Source organism: Dermacentor albipictus, chromosome 1, assembly GCF_038994185.2.
Source record: "Dermacentor albipictus isolate Rhodes 1998 colony chromosome 1, USDA_Dalb.pri_finalv2, whole genome shotgun sequence".
Lineage (NCBI taxonomy): Eukaryota > Metazoa > Arthropoda > Arachnida > Ixodida > Ixodidae > Dermacentor > Dermacentor albipictus.
Window position 1 is genome coordinate 117,594,135 of NC_091821.1, and position 12,998 is coordinate 117,607,132.

A 12,998-nucleotide genomic window follows, 5' to 3' on the forward strand; every position below is an offset into this window, starting at 1 on the left:
CGTGAATACACGCAAAGTGCCTCGAGCGGCCAGTCGCACGGAAATTTTGCCTGTATTCGCGGGCTTCCATTCCCCATTAACTCCACCTGCACATCACCCATTAACTTGTACTTACAGTCCCCAAACATAACAAAGCTGCCTCCTTTAGTTCAGTGAGGATGTCAGGCTAAACTATTATACCACGTATGATAAAGTAAGAAGAAAAAAGATGCGGGTTCAATAATCCTTCGTAACACTTCTAAATGCGCCATAAAGGTTAAAACTACGCGACACATTGCACTTAACATGCTGCACATTCTTTCAAAGTATAAAATATCTGAAACGCAGATTTCTCTGGGGACTTTGGGAAACTTAGCTAATAGCAGTAGCGTGATGCTTTCGAACAATTGCTTACAATTGTTTTAACGCTGTATTTGATTAACACGTATTTACCATCGCACATAAGCTTAGAGTATTATTCCCCTTATGTTCACGAAATTTGACCTCAGTTGTAAATATACCAGCGCAGCCGTCTAAGTCTTACACCGCTCGTAAAACAGACTAATAACGCCATGAACCACTTGCATACGTATTCTACTGGAAAATTCGCATTTTCCCACCATTTGGAACATTTCCTATATCTTATCCATACCATGCCCCGAATTTTCCCTAGATATAAACAAGATGCCTTGTTTAGCTCACCGAGGACACCAGGGAAACAAACTACGACTATCTAATAGCTCCTTCGGAGTAAGTGTATACACGTTCTTGAACGCGAACTATTTTTGCCATTACTGTGCAATGGCTGCAAGGAATACACAACGAACAATAAGCTTTGAGTAACTTGGACATTCGGTTTTTTTAAGGCAGACCCATTTCTATCCAGAGTAAAACGTATCGCTTCAGACCACCGCTTTCACGAAGGCACTACCGTCTTTACTGGGACGTTTGAAGTGCGGCGTTTCGGTAGTAATCGTGAAAGATTATTTCTTCCCTTGTTGTAATACTCGTGCCCAATAAATAACCTGTGCATGTAGTTAGAGCGGCTGATTCATTATATTTAACGAAGAAACGTAGCATGATCGACTGTACAATATATGAACATTTAATTACTATGTAATCATGATGGGTCCCTATAAAATGCTAAGACTCGTTCTCCCACCTCGACTTGTTTTCTATATGGAGTCTCCAGCACCTTGGGATAAAATCGTGTAAATTTCACGCATTTATAGACATTCGATCGTAATTTGTGACTGAAGTTATTTCTCAAAAATACACGAAAAAGCGAGGGTTTAGTAATCATCTGCGACACTTGCATTTAAAGCAGGAAAGTGAAAGTTTCGCAACGCATGGCGCTTTAAAATTTCCTATATTCACGGAATGTCAAGTCCGTATTTCGTGCCGTTGTTTTCGGAGTCTGGGAAACATTTCGATTAGTGGAAGTATATCCTGGAACGCTTCAATGAAAACCTTTCTACAAAGGCTATATTGAATTTGCACAGAATAAGAATACATCACTCGCCACTCAGAACAATGTTGTTTCGTACGTCGAATAAATATAAACACTATGCTCCCCTTATTTTACCGAGGATACCGGGGGAAAACAACCAAATGACGTGTATAATGAATAGAAATTGGGTTATAACGACCAGTCAGTTACTGTTTTAGGAGTACATAAGCAACCTACACAGCGCAAATTTTCGATACACATCTCCAAAACGTGGCCCTCATTTTTTTTTCAAAATATATCTGTTGTGTTTGCTCCAGCCGGGAAGCAAGTAATAGTCTAGCTCTTATTTAGAAACAGCCTGAAAATGAAATCGTCAGTCAGAACTGACCCATGTTTTTAGAAAAAAAATCAAGTCGGTGTTTTATTGGTATTGAAATGGCTCTGCGAGGAGGACCAAGGTCATTTTCACGAGCACATCTACGATAAGTCGTGATTACACAATGAAATTCTACAGTCATACATGTAAGAGGTTTGATTATATTTCTGAAGGTTATCACCTTCAGAAATATAATACCTGTGCAAGACACCTAGCGTTGACAGATGATGAGACTGCAATGCTGCAACGGGCAGAGATTAAATAGTTCCAGCATTCTATAATCCAACGTTGTCAGACCGCAAGGTCTACCTGTCGTTGGGCGCGGCTGAGAACAATACTTTATCCGGACATCTCCCTCACCCGTAGATTAAATGTAACAAGCTGATTGTGTTTTAGAATACGGATATAGCAGTCCCAAAACCATCAGTGCCCTTAGACTCTGTGAAGAAGGATGACCAACGAAGCTGTGTATGTGTCCCCCTTAATGGCGAACTGCACCTCCGCCGCGGGTCGGCCCGGTATTGCACCATCTTTGGGATCGGCCCACGTATGGGGAGTGGTTAACGCTTGCGTCCCCTTTGCCGCGGGTCCGACAGGCATTTCACTAGCTTCGGCATCGGTCCACGTATAGGGAGTGTTTAACGCCTGCGTCACCTCCGCCGCGGGTCGGCCCGCTATTGCACTAGCTTCAGGATCGGTCCACGTAGGCGTAGTACTTAACGCCTGCTTCACCTCTGCCGCGTGTCAGCCAGGCATTGCACTATCTTCGGGATCGGCCCACGAATAGGGAGTGCTTAACGCCAGCGTCACCTGCGGCGCGGGTCGGACAGGCATCGCGCTAGCTTCGGGATCGGCTCAATTATGGGGAGTGCTTAACACCCGAGTCACCTCCGCCGCGGGTCGGACAGGCATTACACTATCTTCGGGATCGGCCCACGTATGGGGAGTGCTTAACACCTGCGTCACCTCCGCCGTGGGTCGCACAGACATTCCACTATCTTCGGAATCGGCCCAAGTATGGGGAGTGCTTAACGCCTGCGTCACCTCCGCTGCGGGTCGGCGCGGTATTGCACAAGCTTCCGGGTCGGCAGACGTATGGGGAGTGCTTAACGCCTGCTTCACCTCTGCCGCGGATCGGCCAAGCATTCCACTATCTCCATGATCGGCTCACGGATGGGGAGTGCTTAACACCTGCGTCACCTCCGCGGCGGGTCGGCCCGGTATTGCACTATCTTCGTGATCTTCGTGTTGAGAAAATGGACAGCAGGTTTGTCCATCTGTTAGAGGCCAAACAGTCCATTCTCAACAGATGGAAGTGTCAACGACTTAATCGTAGGCTACGCAAAAAGATATCTGAGATTAACAAACGCATTGAGGAGCATTGTATAACCCTCTCTAAACAGCAGTGGAACGAGGTTTGCAATTCGATAGACGGCCAAATGCGCAGTGGCAAAACTTGGAGCTTGCTTAAGCATCTGCTTAACGAGAGCAATACTAAGTCAAATCAGAGGCATGTCATTGCTAGAACCATACATGAGGCCACACGAATGACCTCTGAGGATGAATTAATCCGCACGCTTGCTGACAAATATCTCCCAGTCGGCTCAGGGTGGTCTCCTGTACATATCGATTACCAGGGTAAGGCCAATTCCTACCTGGATGCGGAGTTTGGCGTTGAGGAGATTCGTAGGGCTCTACATGGACTCAATGGTAGATCCGAACCAGGGCCGGATGGCATCTCCAACAAGACGTTGCGAAATCTGGATGATAAATCAATCGCATACCTCAGAGAAGAAATTATAGAAATTTGCAGGAATGTCATTGCCTTGGAAGGCTGCTCTCGCAGTACTCATCCCCAAACCTGGCAAGACACCAAGCGTTGACAACTTGAGGCCCATCTCGCTTACATCCTGTGTGGGTAAGGTAGCGGAGCACGCGGTCCTGAATCCACTCTCCCGGTTCTTGGTGAATAACGACATTTACCCACATAGTATGATAGGATTCAGAGCAGGCCTATCCCCACAGGATACCATGAAACTCATTAAGCATAAAATCATAGACAACGACTGTAGTGACACTCGGGCCGTTTTGGGACTTGATCTTGAGAAGGCCTTCGACAACGTTCTATATTCGCATATCCTAGCCTCGATATGTCGGCTCAATCTGGGTTAGTGATTTTACAACTATGTTAGATCGTTCCTCTCGGATAGGAAGGCTACCCTCCAGGTAGCCGATCTCGAATCACAACTGCTGGAACTTGGCGAGAAGGGCACCGCACAGGGGTTAGTCATTTCCCCCTCTTTGTTCAATATAGCCATGGTCGACCTTAGCAGAAAGCTTCTCGAGATTGAAGGCATCAAATACACTATGTATGCTGACGATATAACTATATGGGGCACATGAGGCAATGGTGATCAGTTTGAGGGAGCTTACAGGAGGCCATAGACCCTATCGAAACCTATCTCAAACCCACCGGTCTCAGATGCTCCCCCTTCGAAGTCGGTACTAAGTCGGTACTTCGAAGTAGTCCCAAGAAACGTGGTCCAAGGGGTGGACATCGTTAGAAGACAGAGACATTAGCCTATATACAAGAAACGGTTGCTGCATACCCAGAGTCGATTCAATCAAGGTCTTGGGCAGGATCGTTGAGTAAGGGGGTACAAATGGCAAGACTATAGGCAAGCTAATTGCTAAAACTAAAAGTGCCGTTCGTTTAGTTTGGAGAGTATCAAATCGGCATCATGGACTCAAGAAGGATAACCTCATTCGACTAATGAATGCTTCGTTCTGTTCAACTTTACATACGTGGCAGCCATGCATCGATGGAAACGGGCAGAGCGGGATAAATTGAATGCACAGCTTAGGAAGATTACTAAGCTTATCTCGGGTTACCTGTATACACCTGTACAGAGCGCTTAATGCCGCTTGGCACTAATAATACTCTGGAAGAGATTGCAGAGGTCCAGGAGCGCGCACAGCTAATTTGCCTCACTACAACGAAGGCAGGGAGATCCATGTTGTTAGAACTGGGATATCACGCCGATAGAGTAGTGGAGTTCTCTGACGTTCCTCCGTCGATTCGTGGGAACATTACGGTCGCGCCCATACATAGGAACATGCACCCTGATCGTAATCGCGGTAGAAGGAGGACAAGGGTGGCCAACGTCCTTAGGCAAATACACAGTGATCAGCGACAGGTCAGCTTTGTAGATGTCGCTTCTTGTAAGGGACGTCGGGTGTTCACCATCGTCACTGTCGATGGTCGACAAAGAATCACCAATGCTGCCTCGGTTCGGACGAGGGACTCCGAAATAAAATGGCTATTGCACTAGCCCTGCTGGATAGCTCACGGGATGTCATCTATAGTGATTCAAGGTCTGCAGTTAGAGCATTTGAAAAAAGGCACTGTTTCCAAACAGGCCCTAAGACTTCTTGGGGGCAAGGTAGTGACGCATCACTTCATTTATTGGTTTCCCGCACGTCAGGGTCTAATAAAGGGTGCCCCTCCCATCCTCAACGAGTCGGCTCATGAGGCTGCGCGTGAACTTTCCCACTGCACTACCCTCGACCAATCGGAAGCCGACTCTCCAGAGAACAGGAACACGCCCGCCACCTACAATGAGATTACTAAATACTGCTATCTCAGCCGTAGAACCTACTTTGTTCCTCATCCGCGGCTCAATAGAGCTCAAGCATTAACGCTCCGTCTACTACAAACGAATACGTATCCCAATCCGTCGCTCTTATATAAAATATATCCGGATACTTACACCAATGGTACTTCCCGCGATTGTAGAGAAATAGCCACGTTAGAATACATGCTCTGGCGGTGTGCCCGGTCACACTCTATCATCCATAACAGCTCGCCCAGATGGGAGGCGGTTCTCCGCAGCCCTCTTCTGGCTGACCAACTCTGGGCTGTCCAGCAGGCCCACAATGAGGCCGAGAGGTTCGGCCTCCCGGTTCCAACGCGGGAGCGGCCCGCTTCGTGAACACTCATGATCTGCAGGACTTCAATAAAGTTTTGCCATACCATACCATACGACGATGAACGCGGGAGCAGTGGGACAAGCGCGTTCGCGCGGTAACGCCGAGGGGCGCCAACGAGCCAGTTGTAGAAGACGACGACGACGCTGGAGCTAATCCTGATGATGATAGTTTTGTGTCCACACACGGACACGATCCTGGGGGAACTAGCCCTTAACAGCTTCGCTGCAAATATCTATCGGCACTTTGCTGAGCTAAACTGCGATACGCGAGAGCGTATCTATGACTGCCTATGTTGCTGTTATCTGAACTGTTTTGCGAACGAACGCCGTCGTGCCCACCAGCACGGGATGAAATCACAGCCATATGGCTGCAAGGTTTGTCGCCGATGTGCGCGCACCCCCTCGCTCCCACTCGCACTGCGCTACTGGCATGGCGCCTGCTCTCCTTGGTCTCCTCGCCGGTGATCACCGCTTTCCTGCGTCCACCACGGACGGCGCCCGGACACTCATGAGCCACTAAAAGCTTACGCCTTAAAAATGGGCATGTTGCACGTTGCGCAACCTCACTGTTTGTTAGGGCGGGAACTGCCTAGCGCCAGGTGTTATCCGCAAAGCAAGCGTGTACGGCGAGGCCAGCGTGTCGTCCGCTACAGGACATCCCGAAGACAATCGTTGTTGTGCAAGCAGGAATATGCGTAGTAAAGAAAAGCATTATTCATGTGGTCACTCAACTAAGAAAGTTTAGCTCCAACTGCAGTTTTAATGCACTTTCCAGCGTGCAGCCGAAACTGCCAGTGCCCGCTTTGAAAAATGGGTGGGGGGGTCAAATGACATACTTTGCCCCCTCCCACTTTTTCAATGGGGGAAGGGCAAGGGCCCGAGGCTATGGCAGGGGCCGTGCTCACCTCTAGCGACATTAGCAATGTCGATTATCGCCAGAGGCTGTGTATGTAGACTATTGTACAATTTCCATTAAAATTTACCGAGCAAGGAACGACATCACTTGATGCGATATCGCAAGAAATGCGTCAAGTAGGACTTGAGGAGCGCTAAGCCGAAGGAGCACACGAACAATACCAGAGCAGCCAGTTTATTCACCAAGGACATTCATCAAGGTTGATAAAAAGTAGGAGAGGGGGAACAAGCAACATGAGAAAAAAAAAGAAAGGAAAAAGTGAACAGAAGTATATAACGCCAGCCATGCCTAGGCAATAAAAAATGCTTCGCATGAGCAGCAGAAATGAAATTCCGTATTCCTCAAAAGCTCAAAAGAGCCAAACAAGCATGAAGCATCGGCTTCGCCTTGCTGTCGCATTCACCAAGCGTTATAGATGCCTCATAGGTCGAAGCAATACAAACCCGAATTGTGAACACTGAGTTGTCAGAAACACTCGATCACATATTCTGTGTTTGTCCTGCGTACGCCCAAGAACGACAGAAAATGGTCTTTTCTATCACAAACTACGGCAACAGGCCGCTGTCAGACGAGATTCTACTGAGTCCTTGGCCTAACGCAAACCGGGCAGCCTTGATTACAAGGGGTGAAGCTATAGCATTTCTACAAGCCACTGGGCTATATACACAGCTGTAGAAATGCCACAATGTTGTGCACTTGTATAAACCGTTTGAATGAGGGCGCCGCCATATTGAGATCACAGCGCAGTCTATCGTCCGGCGCCATGCTGGTATGTAGGATCGCGCCAACGTGTTTAAGTATATTGAAACACGCTGGGATCATGCTTGAAGGTGCACCGCGAACGCGCTGTTGACGAGTGGCAAGTTTTCGCGTTTTCCTGAAAGGTGTCAACAAGTTTCTGGGTTTGGGAAACTTCTTAGCGTGTCATTACTAAGCGTTTAGCTTAGAAATAGCCGCATCACCAAATGGCGACTGGCCTAGCGACGCTGCCACTGCTCTGCCCGCGATCGATATAGGAGGCTAGCCAAGTCATAACATTGTCGATACGTAACATACGTGCAACGTGTTATTATTCTATGTGTAGCCTTCAACTCTAAGGTATCACTCATGGGACAACAATCAGAGGTGTCTTCTGTACCATGCCGCGTGCCACACCAGCGTACTACATCCCAATACCGGTAACTGCGAAGCTCCCAGGAAACACGATTTGCTGGCCTTCGCGCTCCTAAAATTTTCGTGGTACGATTTTGTAAGCATTGTTTACCTGGCAACCTGGAGTGGCTTTGTAAACTAACCCGACCGGAAGGGCCGTCAACATAGATAAAAGAGCCTAATGATAGTGGCCGCGAATATGCCAGAATCAACCAGACGCACGTGATGCGTTGAAAGAATATGCGCACTCTCCTGTCTCAAGTGGTGCCTGTGCAAGGGCAGCTCACCGATTCAAGACAGACGAAAAATCAACAAGTGCCCGCGATCGGGCCGTCAAGCTCGGCTTGGCGGTCCCTACGTGGGACTAGCCGGGTGGCGCGGGGTCTCCCCTGCGTCTTCTCTGGACTGAAATAAGGTTACTTCACTCACTCACTACTCTTTGCAGCAGGAACGTTATTTTCTAAAGTAATGCAGCACACGATGCGCGGCATCGGCCTGACAACTTACCAGCGAGAATCGGATTCACGGGAGAACTCATGTGAATTAAGGGTAGCCGGTACACGTTAGAGAACAAAAAAAAGAACACACCTTCATTTTCTGAGTCGGCACGTACTGTTCTCGTGATACGTACTAGGCCAACTTCCACCAGCACTTTAGTTACCAAGCATGATAACGTTAGAAGACATTGGAACAGAACAACTTTAATGTGCGTGCTGAAGAAATAGTTGATTTGGAGAATTCGCAATAGGTGACCGACTCGAATACCCACCTTTGGTTCATAACCCAGTTTGATCATGCGTGCCGAGTTTGTCGCCGTGCGCTCACTGAAAACAAACTCTTCTGAACATACATGCGACGAAGCTGATGGCGCCAAGTCATTTCTGTTTATGTTGGCAATCCAAAGCGGACGCTTGTTTGCACCATGAAAAAAGGGGTACCAGCGAAACACAAAAGGACGCGCACACAAGGGAAAGGCGTTAGACACGGACGGACGCTGGACTTGCAACCGCAGCGGCGGAGTCTACGAAGTCACCGCGGCTGAAGAAGCACTTCAAGTTCACTTCCGAAAGTAATTTTTACGGCTGAATACAGCGCAGTGGTAGCCCGTTGACGTTAAGTCATCTACCATCGCAGCAAGCCCAGAAAGAACACGTTAGAATCGCACTAATTGGCAATGAAACCGCTTCTGTTCCAAGCCGCCGATGGGAGAAACGGCGATCCGCGCAAACCAGTGCGAGGAGGAGAGGGGCGCGGCTTGCTGGTTCGAGGCTACGTTCCTATACACGCACCTCCTCCTCCTCCTCCTCCTCATCATCATCATTCACCAGTTGTTTTCCTCCCCGTCCCTTTTCGCCAGTATAGAGTAGCAGGCCAGAGCAAGCTATAGCTCAGGCCGACCTTCTCTGTATTTCTGTAAATAAATTTTCCTCTCTCTCTCTATTCGCATGAGCAGAACTTTTCGTTCTATGCGCAGTCGTACATTTTTAGCGCGATAGCGTTAAGGAGCTCGTGTCGCAGAAAAGCCGGTGTCGTCGGCGTCGGTGTCGGCGTCCGCGGCGTTGACCGTGAGCGATAAATCACGGCAGGCACTTCATAAATAAAAAGCAACTTCCAAGATGTGCTGGGTGGGAATCGAACCAGGGTCTCCGGAGTGTGAGACGGAGACACTACCACTCAGCCACGAGTTCGATGCTTCCAAGCGGTACAAACGCGCCTCTAGTGAATGCGGTGTTGCCTTCGAAACTAGCCGTGGAAAGTTATACTGCGGTTTATATCGGTAATTATGAACATGTAACTTACAGAAGTCACAATTACACGAGTAGCGAAGTGCGTTTCCGCTGCATTTCTTCTGCGCTTTCCGCACACGCAGAGCCATTTTGCGGCAAACACAGAAGACTCCCTCCTCTCCATGTACGGCGCTGCCCGGACAGATGGCGCGCCACGCGCGCATTGGAGCTGCGAGGACCGGTGCGAGGCGGTTCGCGGCCCGGACTCTCTCTCCCCTGACAACGCTTCGCCTTGCTCCCTCTGGAGAATCAAGCGCCCTTCCTTTCTTTAGATCCCTATCTGTCTATCTCTCTGCCCGTGCCGATCACGACGTTTGGCTGGCGTGCATCATTTCCCCCTCCGAGATACCGAGTTCTTCGGTTCGTTCCGCTTGCCCAGGCGCACGTTTCGTTGCTAGGCCGAACGCCGCGTTGCTCGACCATATGGCTCGACGCTCACCGCGTCCGATGCGGGGCACCTCGTAAGTGATGGCTGCCCTGTAGCCCATTGTCTTACACCCCTTGGCGGGTCGACGGGAACGCTGTCGCGTTCCACTCTTGAAGGCGAAGCTTAAGCGTCCTCCAATTTTTTTTAAGACGGCATATTTCCATGTTTTAACCATGAGGCACTAATACACTTGTGCTATGCACCCTATACCAATGTTGGGTGCTGCTGCCCTTGTTTACGTTTGATGCAAGTTTTTTCAGTAATTTCGGCATTTAACGTCTTGAAACTGCACCATGGGTTAGGAGGGATGCCGCAGTGGGAGGCTCCGGATTAATCTAGATCACTTGGGATTCTTTAACGTGCCCACGAAGCACAGTACACGAGCGTTTTTGCATTCCGCACTCATCGGAATGCGGTTGCCGGGGTCGCGACACGAACCCGCTACTACGTGCACAATAGCGGAGCACTATAGCCACTGATACGCCGCAGTGGGTCGGGTATAATCTGGAAAGCCTCCGTACCTTGTATAATCATCAAGTTCTTGGAGCGAGAAATAATCCTTGTGCCATAAAAGTGTGCAGAAGACACGCCCTTCTTTATATGTATGGCTAGCTTTCCCTTTCCAGCCTGTCGCTAAAAGCTGCCCTGATGCTCTCTTAGCCGCACGTTCAGGCAGCTTCAAGAGTTGTACAACATACTACTTTCTGAAAGAAACGGGCATTGCGTACACGGCATAACTGTTGCTATCAGTAATTTGTTTACAACGTCTTATTTCGGATTCGAGGTTATTTGGGTACTGGCAAGTCCGAGGAACAAAATCCACCTTCGAGTGATTTAAGCCTACGTGCCCTCAAAATCGGAATTTTTCAGATAAATCTGAATTCGGAAAAATTTTACCGGCGAGTGTTTTTCGGAGGTGTATGATTTATCCGAAAACGCAGAACCATACCAATTTCACACACAGTAACAAGTATAATAGTAAGACGGTGTAGGAATTGTTTATTAAGAAGAATACCGTACAAATATGTACTACACGACAACCAATAATGCTAACATGAAATCATAAAATTTATTTCGCGGCATCATCATTGTCCCTGAAGCATATAGTATGTTTGATAGCAGCATAAGTATAAGCTGTAAAGGGTTACGTTAAAATCAACTTTCAGTTGACTTTTAGCAGCTTGCTTTAAAAGATGCCTTCGAAGCAGCTTCGTGCGGGAGTAGATGAGGTTGTACGTTCACCCATGAAGAAATCGTGAAACCTTTTGAAAGCTCCGTAGCAACTGCATGCGAGAAGGAAACATGATCAAGTATTAATATGGCCCATGTGTTATTTGCATAAGCAACGTGGAGCAGCTGGCACTACGCTCGTCAAACCATCAAGCAGGTAGCATGAGTTCTCCTACTACTCAAAGACAAAGCACTGTGCTCTTCTCAATATCCCTAAGTGCTGCAATGAAATCCAGGAGAAACTCCGTGAGTACTCATGGTCAGAGAGATTGCCTCGACGGCGATGCTTGACACCACCGTGTAGACAACTCCGCCATAAACATAAAACTTTTTGCCCATGACTGCATCCTTTACAAGCCAGTTAAAAGTGGAAAGGATCAAGAGTATTTGCAGAAGAACCTAAATTCTCTCTATTGGTGCAACACCTGGTCAATTAAATTAAACACTAGAAAATCAGTCTTTATGCGAATGTTAAATAAAATTAGTCCATTCATATATAGTTATACGTTAAATAATAATCCTTGATCGAAGTCGGCAATCTTAAATACTTGGAAATCAAGATTACAAATCGACTATCACGGGGTAGCCACATTGACGACATTTATTCATATGCTTCTAGAAATCTGGTATTTCTTAGACACAAACTAAAGAACACGCCATCCCAGATCAAACATCTTGCATATAATACTTTATTCGACCACGTATAGAGTACGCATGCGTGGCCTGGGACCCGCATTTTAAAAAAAGATATTTATAAACTAGAAACGGTTCCGAGGAGAGTAGTAAGATTCATCTCCAACGCCGATCACAAGCTTGATTCGCCTTCATCACTTATGGCTAGTAACGACATCCCAGTTCTGGCACAGCGCAGAGCTATCGCCAGGCTCAAGTTTCTTTCCTTGCTCCACACTGGGCACTTTAATATCAATCCTGGTAAATACCTTTCTCTCAGTTTTTCCCTGCAGACCAGACATAGTCACAATCACGACCTGACACCATACTTCGCGCGTACTAACCCTTTCGAAGACTCATTTCTCCCGCGACTGCCTCCGACTGCCTCCAACTGCCTCCAACGCACTGCTTCCAAATGTTTCAGAAAGTGGCCTTCCTGACTTCGAAAATCACATGCATAAATATGGGTAAACTTCGTTGTTGACAAAGCAATACTTTCTTGAACTAACTTGATTGATTTTCTGTTTGTGTGCATAAAATGTTTTTACAGAGCTGTGCAATACTTGTCCCCTACGTATTTTAATACTGTTTGCGTGTCTCAGTGATGATACTTGCTATATACTTTTTATACTTTTTCAGTTTCATTCACAATGTTGCTTTTCTCACCCTTCCCCCCCCCCCCCCCGCTTGGCCATCGGATTACAGTATGTACTAAACAAAATAAATAATATAAAATACCGGTGCTGGAAAACCCCGAACAGACTACGAAGATGATTTATTCGACAAGAGCTTGAAGCGAGCTTGAAGGCCGTCATCAGCCAGTACTTCAGGGAAGATACAATTTATCAAAATAAATTTCAATCAATCAAAACAACAAATTATCAAAATCAATCAATATCAATTTATACAAAATCTTGGTTTCAAACAATGTCCAAACAAAGCCTGACACTATGTGCCAATTTTTCTTTTTTTAGCTTTTCAATACTAAGCGAATACTGCACGCTAACTATTCGTATTAGT

The 12,998-nt window shown here is 47.3% G+C and overlaps 1 protein-coding gene across 1 annotated transcript in view; it reads right to left on the reverse strand.

The window, feature by feature from the left end:
* Positions 1-11,058: 11,058 nt before the first annotated feature.
* The window catches only part of LOC135907868 (probable 4-coumarate--CoA ligase 1), a 92,028-nt gene continuing 90,088 nt past the window's right edge, over positions 11,059-12,998 (reverse strand). Inside the window, exon 11 of the mRNA XM_065439629.1 lies at positions 11,059-11,359. The gene's annotated coding sequence lies outside the window, so the exon portion shown is untranslated. The remainder of the gene's footprint in view (positions 11,360-12,998) is intronic.